At 30.0% G+C, this 13,417-nt stretch overlaps 1 long non-coding RNA gene across 1 annotated transcript in view; it reads right to left on the bottom strand.

The window, feature by feature from the left end:
* Window positions 1–1,887: 1,887 nt before the first annotated feature.
* The window catches only part of LOC107449080 (uncharacterized), a 22,528-nt gene continuing 10,998 nt past the window's right edge, over window positions 1,888–13,417 (bottom strand). Inside the window, exons 5-6 of the long non-coding RNA XR_011636924.1 lie at window positions 9,096–9,249; window positions 1,888–1,938 (exon numbers count right to left, since the gene is read on the bottom strand). This is a non-coding gene — a long non-coding RNA (uncharacterized lncRNA). The remainder of the gene's footprint in view (window positions 1,939–9,095; window positions 9,250–13,417) is intronic.

The raw sequence follows: 13,417 nt of genomic DNA, 5'->3' as shown, positions 1-13,417 counted from the left end.
AAACAAATGCATGATTGAAATTTAAAGAATAGTTCAAATAGAGAATTTAAAGAATACTTTATGGGTCTGTCTAGGTTTTTCTAAAAGATAACTATTTTGTGAAAATTTAGACATAATTTTTGAAAATTAAAAATTATATTAAAAAATCAACACAAATATGTTTAAAATTTGGATTTATCGTTTCTTACGAGACACAAAAATAAAATTTTAAGAATAAAGTATTTTGTGAAATTATTCTACCGTATTTCCTAAAGTTAAATTTGTGTAGGTACCTGTAAATTTCACTTGGACAGACCACTTACTTTAACTATTAAAACAAAGTTTCAATTAGCAAACCATAATTTTAATTTAAAATTTCTTTTTTTCCCGCTTGATTTTTAAAATGACAAAATAAATGTAACAGATTGTGTTTATAAATGTAGTCATTCATCAAAAAATAAATATTTAATCTATATATTTTTATATTAAAATATTCACTTTTAATTCTATATCAAAATAGATAAGTTAAGCTAAAAATATTTTCTTTTTAAAAATCTATGTACTCATAGGAATTTTTTTTCACAAACTTTCTTTATAGAGAATCTGAAGTCAAAGGTACTGTAAGCATATTATGGGGGGAAAAAATACCAGTTAATAACCCTACAGCTTCGAATAGACTTTGAAAGAGTTTGAAAGGGAAGAATGACACTATATCAGGAAATAAATATCTGAATTCATTGGCCTTTTTTTTCTTTCTATTTTTGGCAAATTAGGTATTTTCTTTTTTATGTAACCTCAAGCTTCAGAAATATACACTTTCCACCAATAAAATACAATGTAGATTTTAATTCCACGCTTTTTCTTTCAAAGGGTAGAATTTCAATTAACAATATTTACATTATTTTTTGAAAAAATTCATGTTTAATAATTACTTTCTACAGCTGTGCAAGTCTATATTAAGACAGCATTAAATGTTTACTTTAATCTGTACTTTCAATCTCAAGAATCAAAAGATTTTTAAAAATGTAATTTCAAATGTGTTGGAATTTAACACACACCAAGAAAGGAAGTAATTCCGTTAACTAAAATTAATTAATGCAAAAATTTATTTAAAATAAATTTTGAAACTAAGAAAAGAAAATAATAAAAGTGTCAATAATTTAAAACACTGTTTATTAACTTTTATAATCAATATATATCAAGAAAAATTAGTTGATTTAAATCAATGATTTTTAAAAAAAAGTAATTTTATTTAAATCATGATTTAAATCAACAAACCCTGAGAGAAACTAATACTATTATAAACTCATGGGAAATGTACTTATTTAAAGTTTATATTTAAGTAATGTAAGAAGAAACTTAAACATGCAAAAAAAAAAAAAACGTTAACATATCAAACAATGTTGTTAAAGCATAACATACAAAAATGAAGGTATACGGGACATTCACTAAATAATATAAATCAAATTCTGCAATTTAGAAAAGAAATTTATACATAAAAAATTAAACAGTAAAAGGGAGAATTAAATTAACATTAAGAAATATTAGATTAAGAAAAAACTAGTACTATCGTAACCTAAAACAAATTTAAAAATTAGGGGAAGAAAAGCTTAAATCTTAAAATATAAAAAGGACAAATAGTTTTAATATGACCAAAGGTAATGATATTCTGTAAATTAAAAAAAAAATTACCAAAATGAATAAATAGTCCCTTTTTTATAAAAAATTGCTGTTAGGTAAAGGACGTAAGTTTTAAGAAACTTTGGAGTGATCACAGAAAATAAGGGGCCTCCGTTTAAAGTAGGGAGAGTTGAGACCAATATTAGAAATAGTATTCCAAATACAAAAAAAAAGGGCTTTTACACTCATTAAATTTAATTATAAAACTAATACAAATCAAAAGACTTTACCTCAACAGATCTTGTTAAACTTAGAGCTCTCCTCCAAGGATGCAAATTTCTGCAAAAAGAATTTTTTTAAATGAAAAAATTTTATTACTCTTATCTACAATACATAATATCATAATACAAAATGGGATAAATATGGGTAAAGTAAATGTGTAATTGAAAATAAATTGAAGATATGGTTTTTTCAGGGATGTAACGAATATTCAGGCATTATTCGGTTCTCTGCCTTTTTGTGGATTGGTCAAATATTTCGCCAAATTTTCGGCCGAATAAAATTTGGCAAATTATTTATAAAACTTGTAAAATTATTTTTCGACAAAGTTTTTTCAGGGAAAATTTTTTAAAAAAATGAATAAATAATAATCTGAAGTAATATTTTTTACTATACATAGATACTATTAATTAGAAATAGTTTTTATACATATTTATTAAGTTCTAAAACTTCTTAATTTATGCTCTGAAAGACACATGAATGAAAAAGCAATGACTCAACTTTCTAACTTTCGTTTTTTCTTTTCTTTAAATAGCTGTCAGACAGCGTTTTTATATCTTTAATTCTAATTAATTTAAACATTCCGATTCAAAGTTATTGTTAATCTATATATATTTATTTATATATATATGACAAAAGCAGGAATAATAATTAAATAATGGGTAACGCAATATCAAAGAAATAGCATGTAAAATTTATTTTGATACAAAAAATTTTTGAAGAGATTTTAACATGTTTTTTGAGTGAAATTAGTGTGGTTTAATAAATTAATATCTTTCTTTATTTGTCTCTTTTTCCAATTACACCAAATAAAATTTTTAAACAAATTAGCGATTCTGCTTATACAGACCTCCGGCAAGTTCCAGATAATTTCCTTTGCACAGCAAAATTTTCCCCCGATAGAACGAAATAAATTAAACATCTCATTTAGATATATACTATTAGATAACTCATTACATTATTAGATATCATTAGATTTTATTTTATTTTATAACCGCCGTTGAACAGTCGAACCAATTTTGCGCTTACGACTACTAACGTTCCCCTCCGTAGCCTTGTAATTTTGAACTAAATCCAGAAGACAAGGAAACTGATGGATCAATACCCCCAGAGGTATGATTTGTTATGGGAACATGGAGGATTTTGTGACTCCACAGATTTAACGTGCATCAGTCACCATTTACTACACAGGAAGTCTTCGGCCGACGGGGATCTAACCCACGCTCTCTTGGATATGGGCCTAGTGCCTTACCAACCAGGCTATCCCAGCCCTGATATCATTAGATTGGATTATCTCATTAGATTATTAGATATCATTAGATTAGATTATCTCATTAGATATCGCTTGGCCTTAAATATAAATAGTTACTAGATATGGTTTTCTCAACTTTAGGCCAAACATAACCAAATAATTAAAATTCATGTTTATATTATTTACAGCCTAAAAACCAAGATGTAGAGACTATAAATTAACTGAAATGAACTATAAATTGACTATGAACTATAAATTAACTGAACTATAATTAACTGTTATCTACTCATCATATTTCTAAAATACATTATTTTGATTAATTGCCTGCAACAAAAAATCCTAATGACGAATGAAAAAACATACAATCTTATCCTTTCACTGAATTAAGATTTTGGTCTCCCATGACTCAGAAGTATACCTCCAAAATCACGCTTTCAAATATCGCTCATAGGTTTTCCAAACGTTCTTCGAGTGCTTTCAAACTCAAACTTTGGCGTACTTATTACTAATTCCGTTGCAGGCATATTCATTTTTTCGGTTCTAAATTCTTAAGCTCCATTTCTACATCTAACTGCCGTCGTTCTCTTTTTATTCTTTTTTATGAGTAACCTAATTTCTTCTTCATTCCTTGTACATTTAAATTTCAATATTTCGCCTATACCAATAAATATCTTCTACGTTCTTTCAACAGAAACGACATATTTCCTAACTACTTTCTCCGTTTTTATTTGAGTGTCTGATACCCACGTTATCAGAGACCAGTTGTCAGGTATAAACCAGTAGAATCATCAACGAATTAATTAAAGAGTTGAGAATTAATTTAATGCAATTGAAAATGAGGGAGGATGGTGCAAAAAAAACCTCTACATCCAATTTGAACCTTTTCAAACAAAAGCCAGCCTCCTTCTGTTCTAAACTCAATCAAAATAAAACTAACATTGTGGTGCATAATTCATTATTTTAAAATTTTTCTTGCTTTTGTCAGTCTCGCTAAATTTTGTTCTGATACATTTCATGACATTTTGGGTCTCAAAGGTTCAACAAAATGTCTATTGTATAGCATATTTGATTATTTATTAAATATATTAAGATATTTGACTAAAAAAGTACATAACGTATATTTGATTCAATAACATAGTTGACATAAAGGACCTTAAGAACACCCTTAACATATTTGCATTTTTTTTTACCTAGCACATTACATGTTTAACATGTTACATATTGTTTTAACATACATATTTGATTACAAAAAAGGACAAATTCTTTTTAAAAACGAAGGGTCCGAAAAACGTATTTTCTATGCAAACCACACACACACTTTCAATTTTTTTTCTTTCAATACGTGAGTTTTGTAATAAGAACTGTTTTTAAGAAATATTTTGGTATAGCAAACTTACTTCAACTCTTTTAAAATTTTAAATTGACACCTTACAATTGTAAATAATATTATAATTTGTTTATTTACTTTTAGAACTTATTGAAACAGATAAGAAAAGAGAAAAGAAATTTCCTTCCTAAATAGAATAGTTGACCAATACCGCACACCCTCGGTCCCTACGCAGATTGATCCAAGTGGTCACCCATCCGCACACTGACCGCAGCCAGTGATGCTTGACATCGGTGATCTGCTGGGAACCGTGTCTTAACGATCAGTCCACTGCGGGACGAGGATTTTTTGATGGAACTAACCCGCATTTGCGTTACATGGGGAGGAGGACCACGGGAACCTCTCGCGGTTAGCCTGACGGCAAAGGAATTCTAACCCATGATCCGTCTACCAATGAGGATATTTCATGTCAGCACTATGGTCGGTGCAAGGCAGATGCGGATTCGTATTGACCAGACATCGCTGGGATTTGATCAAGGTTCACCTCATTAAAAGGCGAACGCTCTATCCTCTGAACCATTGCGGCTCTAGTTCTATCTATTAATTAATTTACAAAATCAGACACAAAAACGTATTTTCTCTGAATAAACATATCTATATTTCTTCATATTTTGATTCGTGACCAACAAAATGGAAGTGTACAATAAATTTCAAAAAAATTAGGGGGCTAGGACGCTATTTTTCGTGCAGTCTTAAAATAAGGCAAAGCACTTAAGAGGAGTAATTTAATAACCATAAACTAACTGTCTGATAGAGAAGATAGAAATACTTAGTATTCGTCGGTTGCTATGCAAGGAAGTTGAGAAAATAAAAAAAAATGTAACCTTATCATTTATCGTATTGTGTTCGCTGTGATCGAGAACACTTTTTTTAGTAGTTAATACAAAAATATCTCGAAATTTCTAGACAACAGACATTTTATGGGCAGATTTCTGTCCAAAATGCAAAGATTAATTTTCTTTTAAAAAAATTTGAATAGATAAATAAATTTTTTATAATTTTATATAAAGATTTTAGTATTTGAACACCTGAACTTTTTATATGCCACTATTTGTATTTTTTATGTTGTTTTTAACTTTTTAAAATTTTTCACTCGTACCAAATTTGCATTAATTATTTATATTATTTACAGAGTTGTAAAGCAAATCATTAAAAAGATTCCGTAAAAATGTAGAGCATCTGGAAGAGATTATAATGCATATTCATAAGGTTTTATATATACAATTCACGATATTTCTTTTTTCTATTGTTGAAAATATTAGTTAATTATACATGTCATTTTTAAAAGCATTGAAATATGAATGTTTAAGAATATTGTATAATTCATTTCTTTTAAAAATCGTTTTATTATGCTAAATATGTGATATGCGTGTCTTTTTTTTTCGGTAAAGACTATTTGTAGATAGCATTCCAATGTTTCTATACATTTTAAAACGAATTTTCGTAAACTTTCCATAAAATGTTCCTCAACATGTTCTTTAATTACGATCAGCTGAATTTATTGTCGAATATTGTTACTATAATTTCTTCGCTTCGTTCATTTTATTATGATTCTTACATGCATACAATCCGATATGATATTCTCCTTTTAAATTTGAGTTCGTAAAGTCTTTAAGAAATTGTATAGTGATAAATGTATTTCATTATGTTTATATTCACCACAACAATCAATTATCAATTTCAGTAATTCCAAATATCTGAATACACAATTTTAAAATTTTAATTTAAAGTAGAAGATAACGTAAGAGATAGCTTAATATTAAGATAACTTCTTAATTTCAATATAGATGCAAAGGTTTTCGTAATGTTTTAAGGAGAGCATTTGTTAAAATAATAATATGCAGATGTTAGTCTTAGTTAGCATAAGATTCTTACCAAAATAACGATTAAGATTCGAATGTAGTATACTAATGGTTAAAACTTCATTATAAATATGAAAATGGTAATAAAAGTGGACATGTTTTAAGCAATCAGAAATAGAAGCCCATTCTAAAGAATTGTCATACGTGAATGAAAAAATTCAAAGTGATTTTAAACAGAAAACGTAAAATTGCCAGCGAAATATGAAAAAGAAAGAAAAAACTAGGAAATGAACAGTACCCGAGAGTGACATAGACAACAAAAAATTGAATAAAGATCATAAAAAAAACCGCTAGAAAAAACCGCAGTAGCCAAGAGTGGTATATCAGGGCAAAATGCATTTCGACGTCCTGTGGAGAAATGGTCAAAAACTACTACAAGAGAATTAGCATTCGCATGAATAAAATAAGATTCCTGAGTGTCAAAATGAGCTGATGTGACAAGGGTGGTTAGAAATTTGGCATTATCTAAATTCAATGTATCACTAATATTGAAAGTATGGGCGGCAATAAGTGATTTATCGCATTTTTGATAACTGACTTATCTACTGCATTCCTTTATTTTACATTTCAAAACAGTGGAGCAAAAGTTGCACTGGTGTTCTCTGTTTCTCTCTCGGCTAAAATGGTGCTTGTGGCGTGGGGGAATTAATTATCGACTATGTCAACCTTCATCTATCAAAAGGTACCTCAAGATAGGATCGAGTTAACATGTCTTATATACTATTGATTTGGTATTTAATATTTGTAGTGGTAGTTACGCCACATTACTCCCCTTCCAGAATTTTATCTGTGATAGAATTCGATGAACAATTACCACTACAAATATTAAATACCAAATCAATAGTATATAAGACATGTTAACTTGTGGCGTAACTACCACTATAAATATTAAATACCAATTCACTAGTATATAAGACATGTTAACTTGATTCTATCATGAGGTACCTTTTGATAGATGAAGGTTGACATAGTCGATAATAAAAATCCCCCACATGCTTCTCACTTTGTTTTTCAGTTTTATTTTCCATTGGCAACTAAACATTTTTTTGTTTAAAATCACTTTTGTTTTCCTCATTCACGTCTGGCGAGTCTTGAAAATGGGTGCCTATATTTGAGCGAGCTAAACATTTGCTTCAAGCACTGCCCAACACAGAACTGGCTAAACGTGAATTTTTGCTCGCTCAAAACATGTCGACTTTTATTAACATCTTNTTTTTTTTTTTTTTTAAGTTAACTGAAATTCTTCATTCGTGCACTTCAGAGTGTTGGCATTATTCTTTTAGTAACAAAGTATATTAAATTGAAATAAGTTTACGCGATATTAAAATAAGTTTTACGTACCATAATCGTTTTGACTTATAATTCATCGCAACTTTCTAAAAAAATAAAATAGTGCAATTTACTTTTTTTTTAATTGTATTTATTTATTTATTATTACTTCCTACTGCTGCTCGAAAAAAAACCATTTTTTGGGAAGTTACCGTCCACAATTGAAATTTCAAAAGTCGAATAAGACAATGTAATAACTCTTCCCTTCAATCAGAGTTAAATAGTTACAAGTCAATTATTTCAATCAACTTAAAAAAGAAAATTTTGAAAACATATTTTTTATCAATCAATCCAAAAACTGTTCTAGATACATATTAAGTTATACTAAAGGGAATATTTCGATAGAGTTTATATTATACACTTATTATTATTTTTTTACTTAAAATTACTCAAGTTATATGATTAAATGAATGAATGAACAGTAATGATGGTTTTCACTGCTTACCCCCATTTTTCCTGCCGTCTTAACAAAATAAAGAAATAAGTTTGATTTCTAATAATTTTAATAAATTAAATTGCTTCGATTTGTTTCAAGCAATAAATTAATTTGTCAAAACTTATTCCAATTCTTGGGATAATAAAATCGTTGTTCAATTGAACATTAATGAAAAATTAACCTTATTGACTCCTTTACTGCAAAATAGAAACAATTTCTAATTAAAATTTTTGAAAAAAACCTACATTAAAACAATTTTCTGAACATGATAATGACAGCTATAAAATAATTTAAAATCCAAAAATGTATTAATATACCTTATTTGAGTATTAAGAAAAACCTAAAGTTAGAAAAAGAAGGAATTTTTGAGACGAGGATTAGCACGGTCTTGGATTTTTTTTCCTACAATTTTCTATTTTTTGTATTTGCCGTTAAACAAAATAAGACCTACCAGGCATTTTCCTGCTATAACAATACCTACTTCATGGATTGTGCTAAGTTGAGAAATAATATTAAAAGCTTCTTTTAACAATTTTTTTCATAATTATCTTTTTTAAAAGGCAGCTTTCTTAAAGTTATCAGGTGAGAGTAAGTTTGAACGTCGGAATAAAATTGTAGCTCACTAGTTTTTTTTAAGATTTAAAAAACAAAATAACCTATTGTATTTTTTTTATTACTATTATCTTTTTTTTCGTTGCTTACATTTGCATTTACTTTTTATTTTTCAAATAGGAAATAATGAAGAATATAATCAATAATTTATATTCATTTTTTCGAAAGAAATAGTTATGCTTAGTAAATAGTCAGCTATTTTGCATCGAGTAATTTTAAAGCAGCAGAATATTTTCAACTTCTTAATTAGGTTTCAATTTCAACTAACTGGAAATAATTCTAAGCTTTCTTTTATTAAAAACGTGACTAGAATTTTTTGTTGAAGAAACCGTGGCTTACCTCTCCATGTAATGGAAATGCTGGTTAGTTTCACCAAAAAGTCATCCACGAAGGCAAAATTTCGCCCGATACTTGATCCAGGAGTTCCCTGTCTTCTGAAATGACCCTGTCTTCGGCTCAACTGAGGAATAAAGTAAAGTTGCTTAATTTTTTTCTGAAAANGTGTCTCAATTAGCAGTGCTAGGTCTGAGAAACACCTGAGAAGCGTCAAAGAAGATTGGAAGAGGATCATGTCTCTACTAGCAGTGCTAAGGCCCAAGAAACATAGCGTGGCGGACAGCTGGCCGCCTGAGGCGGCTAGTAGTAATAATAAAAAAGCAATAGTTGTTAACTTTTTATAAAAGAAGCTCGGTGTTGTAGGGAAGGCGGAGAGTCCAAGAGCGAGAGTAAAATCTCGAAATTTGCATGCACCGAGCACAGTGCTGAAGAGTCCCTTTGCCGTCGGACTAATCGAGGGAAGTTTCATGGTTTTCTACCCCATGTAACGCAAATGCAGGTTAGTTCGCAAATGCAAAATTAGAAGACTGCGGAGTTGCACATTAGTAGTCGCAAACCCAAAAATTGGGTCGGCTGTTCAACGACTGTTATAAAATAAAATAATCTAAAAACGAACTTTAATTTAAACAAAAACCTAAATTAAACTACTAAAACAATTGATCAGTATATTATTGAAATTATAATCTAGTCTCACAGGCCCTCAGCAAAGGTACCTCAAGCCTTGTCCTGAATATCATAGAACAACTTGGACAACTTCAGCGTCTCCGGAAAAATTGTTTCTTGCAGTGGATTCCCGCCCATGTGAACCTAGAGTTCAATGAAATAGCTGATTCCTTGGCTAAAAATGCCAGAGATCTAAATCAAAATTCAATCCCAACCACGTCGGCAGATGGAAATGCTTTTGCAAAGTCAAGACTATTCACCCCTTTAAAAATCAAAGCCCACGATCAAATAACTAATCTTGACATCGATAGGAAGACAGCCACTGCTCTCATCAGACTAAGAACAAAACATCATAAAAACATGAAAATTACTACAGATAAGAATAGAAAATAACAAAACTGTAGCAACTGTCTTAATGTGGAACTGACACCATATCATGCTTTTAACTGCCCTGCAGTCGCTGTAGGCCTCTTAAACTATCCCACAGAAGAGGATTTGTATTCATTTAATGCCATAGAAATAATAAAAACTATTCAAGCACACCATGAAATATGATTCAATAGAGGATACGNCACCTCTTAAACTACCCCACGGAAGAGGATTTGTATTCTTTTAATGCCAAAGAAATAATAAAAACTATTCAAGCACACCATGAAATATGATTTAATAGAGGATACGACACCAACCAAACCATAATCTAGTCTGTTGTGTCGAGAATAATATTTTGAAAAACGTAAAATATAATTAAACAGTTGGTAAAATAATTAGCGGCGAAAACACGCAACTAAGGAATTAAGTTTCATAAATGTAGGGGTGCAGAACCTCTGGCCCGCCAATTCTCAATGCGCCCCCCCCCTCGGCAGTAACCTAACCAAAAAGAAAAAAAGTCTTATTTTTTTGAAAAATAAAAAAAGAATTTGAAATTACTCGTTTAAGTTTTTGACACACTTTATCTCAATCAATGAAGAGCTTTTTTTCAATGGATAACGCTACTGTTTCACGCATAGTTTTGAAAATATATTTTTAATACGGGCATTATTACTATGCACGAATTTTAGTTATCCCTTTCGAAGCGGTCCATGTGTGCCGATTTTATCATAAATTAATGCAATGACTTTTCGGTAGTTATTGCTACCCATTTTCACGCAGTTCCTGAAATCGCGATTTTTTTTTAAAAATACATTTTACGTCTTGAAAGTTTGTAATGGGATATTTAAATAAGCTCGTTTTCGACGCGCCATTTTTGCGCAAACTTTATCGCAAATTTAAATGACATTTCCACGAGGTTCTTAAAATTTCGATACTTTTTGCCCGATATTATTACGAATCACTCATTTCACTAACCAATTATGACGTGGTTTATTCTTGCCGATTTTGTAGCAAATAAAGTTATTTGTAGTCACATAATGATTCAAAAATCATATATCGCGATTCGTATTTACGCGGTCCCGCAGTGGACTGATCGTTAAGACACGGTTCTCATCAGATTACCGAAGTCAAGCATCACTGGCTGGGGTCAGTGTGCGGGTGAGTAACCTCTTTGATCAGCATGCAAATGGACCGAGAGTGTGCTGTATCGGTCCTCGTTAAACTGTCTTAAGCAAAGTGATTGACTTCGCATGTCATCAGGCTACCGAAGCAGAGGTCATCCCCTCTGCAGAGGATCAAAATTGCGATGGCATGTCTTCGGATCATCCTCAGGGATGCTTCCCAGACCGTCGCCAATAGCCCATTCTGCAGCTCTAATGCGACGTAAATCAACAACAACAACGTCGTATTTACGCGCTTTAAAATCATACATTTTGATTCTTCCCGCAATTTAATAATCACGCTTGACATTAACGAGATTTAAAAATCATCCATTGCGATTCGTATTCATGAGATTTAAAATCACATATCGCTATTCATTTTCTGGCGCTTAAAAAATCATTCGCTGTTACTCTTCTCGGAATTCAAAAATCATACGCTGTTACTCTTCTCGGAATTCAAAAATCATACACCGCGATTCGTATTCACGTGATTTAAAAACCACATATTTCGATTCATATTCACGCTTTTTAAAAATCATACATTGTGAGTCTTCTTCGCGCAATTTAAAAATCGATCTCGATTCGTATTCACGCGATTTAAAAACCAAATATTGCGTTTTTCATTCAAGCAATTTCAAAATCACTCATAACAATTCGTGTTCAAACATCGCTATTCGTATTCACAGGGTTTAAAATAAGGAAAAGAACACCAACTGGGACAAATTTCCAAAACTGATTAAGTTATCTGCCCAAAATTAATACAGCCCACAACAATAGCTTCTGTAAAAAGACTGTTTTCCAGAATGAATTGGGCATGTTCAAGATTGTGGAGCAGTCTTTAAACAAAATCATTAAATTTTCATTTAATGGCCTGAAAAAGCAATCAGATGTTTAAGTATATAAAATTATCACAATATTTGAAATAGTATCTAAATAGTTTATTATTAAGGAAAATTAGTTCCTTGAAATAAATGTTTTCTTTCTTTTTTCTCTCATCTCCTGCCTCTTATAATTTATTTAAAATTAATATTTGAAAGTAGGAGTATATTCCCTACTAATCTTATTTTGAGCTGAAAGGGTTTTGTTTTCATTTTAATATTTTTTTATCTTACAAACTTTCTTTAAACTTAAATATTTAACTTGCATTTATTTTATTAATTAAATAGAATATTTTTTTAAAAATTTAATTCTATGAACATTAAAATTTTTTAATATTAAAATTTGTATTTAAATAGACTTATGTATTATGTATTGAAGTAAGATAAAAAAAAAAACACGAATTTTCTCATTGTTTTTATTTATTTTAATTTATCTGATTTTTTTTTCCTGATAAATTTATTCTGATTTTCTGATTCTGTTTTTTTTTCCCTTAGTAATAAGTTTTGTCGTTTTTAATTTCAAACATTTAAAAGTTTAATTTTATGCTAACTGAGACTGGGCGATATTAGATATTATATATCGTGATGCATCGTCAGTTTTGCATCGCGATATAGTATTTTTGAATTTCATTTACTTGTAAGGCAAAGAAAGTCAGATTTCTATAAAAACTTCATACTCAGATTGATTTAAATCAATTTATAAATTTGAAGATATATATGTTTTGCTTAAGAAAGATGTTAATTGAAAACATTAGCTACTTAAAAATTGAATATGTTAAATATATAATTGAAAAATACACTTAATTGAAAATACTTAAAACAGATTTGAAATATGCTTATGACATTACGAAGTCCCTAAAGCGTGTAGGTAATTGTCTCTTTCTTTTTGGTTTTGTCACAACGTCCTGTTTGGAATTTGTTGGAAGTTCTGGAATACTAGGCTGAGTAGGTGAGGAGATCTTAGATGGTCTAGGTATGTCAAAAGACTGGGTTGGCCCAAAAGTCACACACTTTTTTTTCTCTGGAATTAATGTTGATCTTAATTGGTTTATGTGTCTCTTTAATTGCCGACCTGAGTCTAGTAAAATCAAATAATGACGTGTACCATACTTTTTCACGACTTTGCCAAACTGCCATACGTTATGGTTATTTATGAACAACCTCACCTGGACTCTCTCCCCCACTGAAAAAGATCTTACAGGAGTACTGGAAACTGTTGATGGTGTTGGATGATAAGGAAAGATTGAGTTTAAAC

The sequence above is a fragment of the Parasteatoda tepidariorum genome, chromosome 6, assembly GCF_043381705.1.
Source record: "Parasteatoda tepidariorum isolate YZ-2023 chromosome 6, CAS_Ptep_4.0, whole genome shotgun sequence".
In the NCBI taxonomy this organism is placed as follows: Eukaryota; Metazoa; Arthropoda; class Arachnida; order Araneae; family Theridiidae; genus Parasteatoda; species Parasteatoda tepidariorum.
The sequence above is the reverse complement of the archived record's forward strand: the minus strand, read 5'-3'. Positions and strand labels throughout refer to the sequence as shown.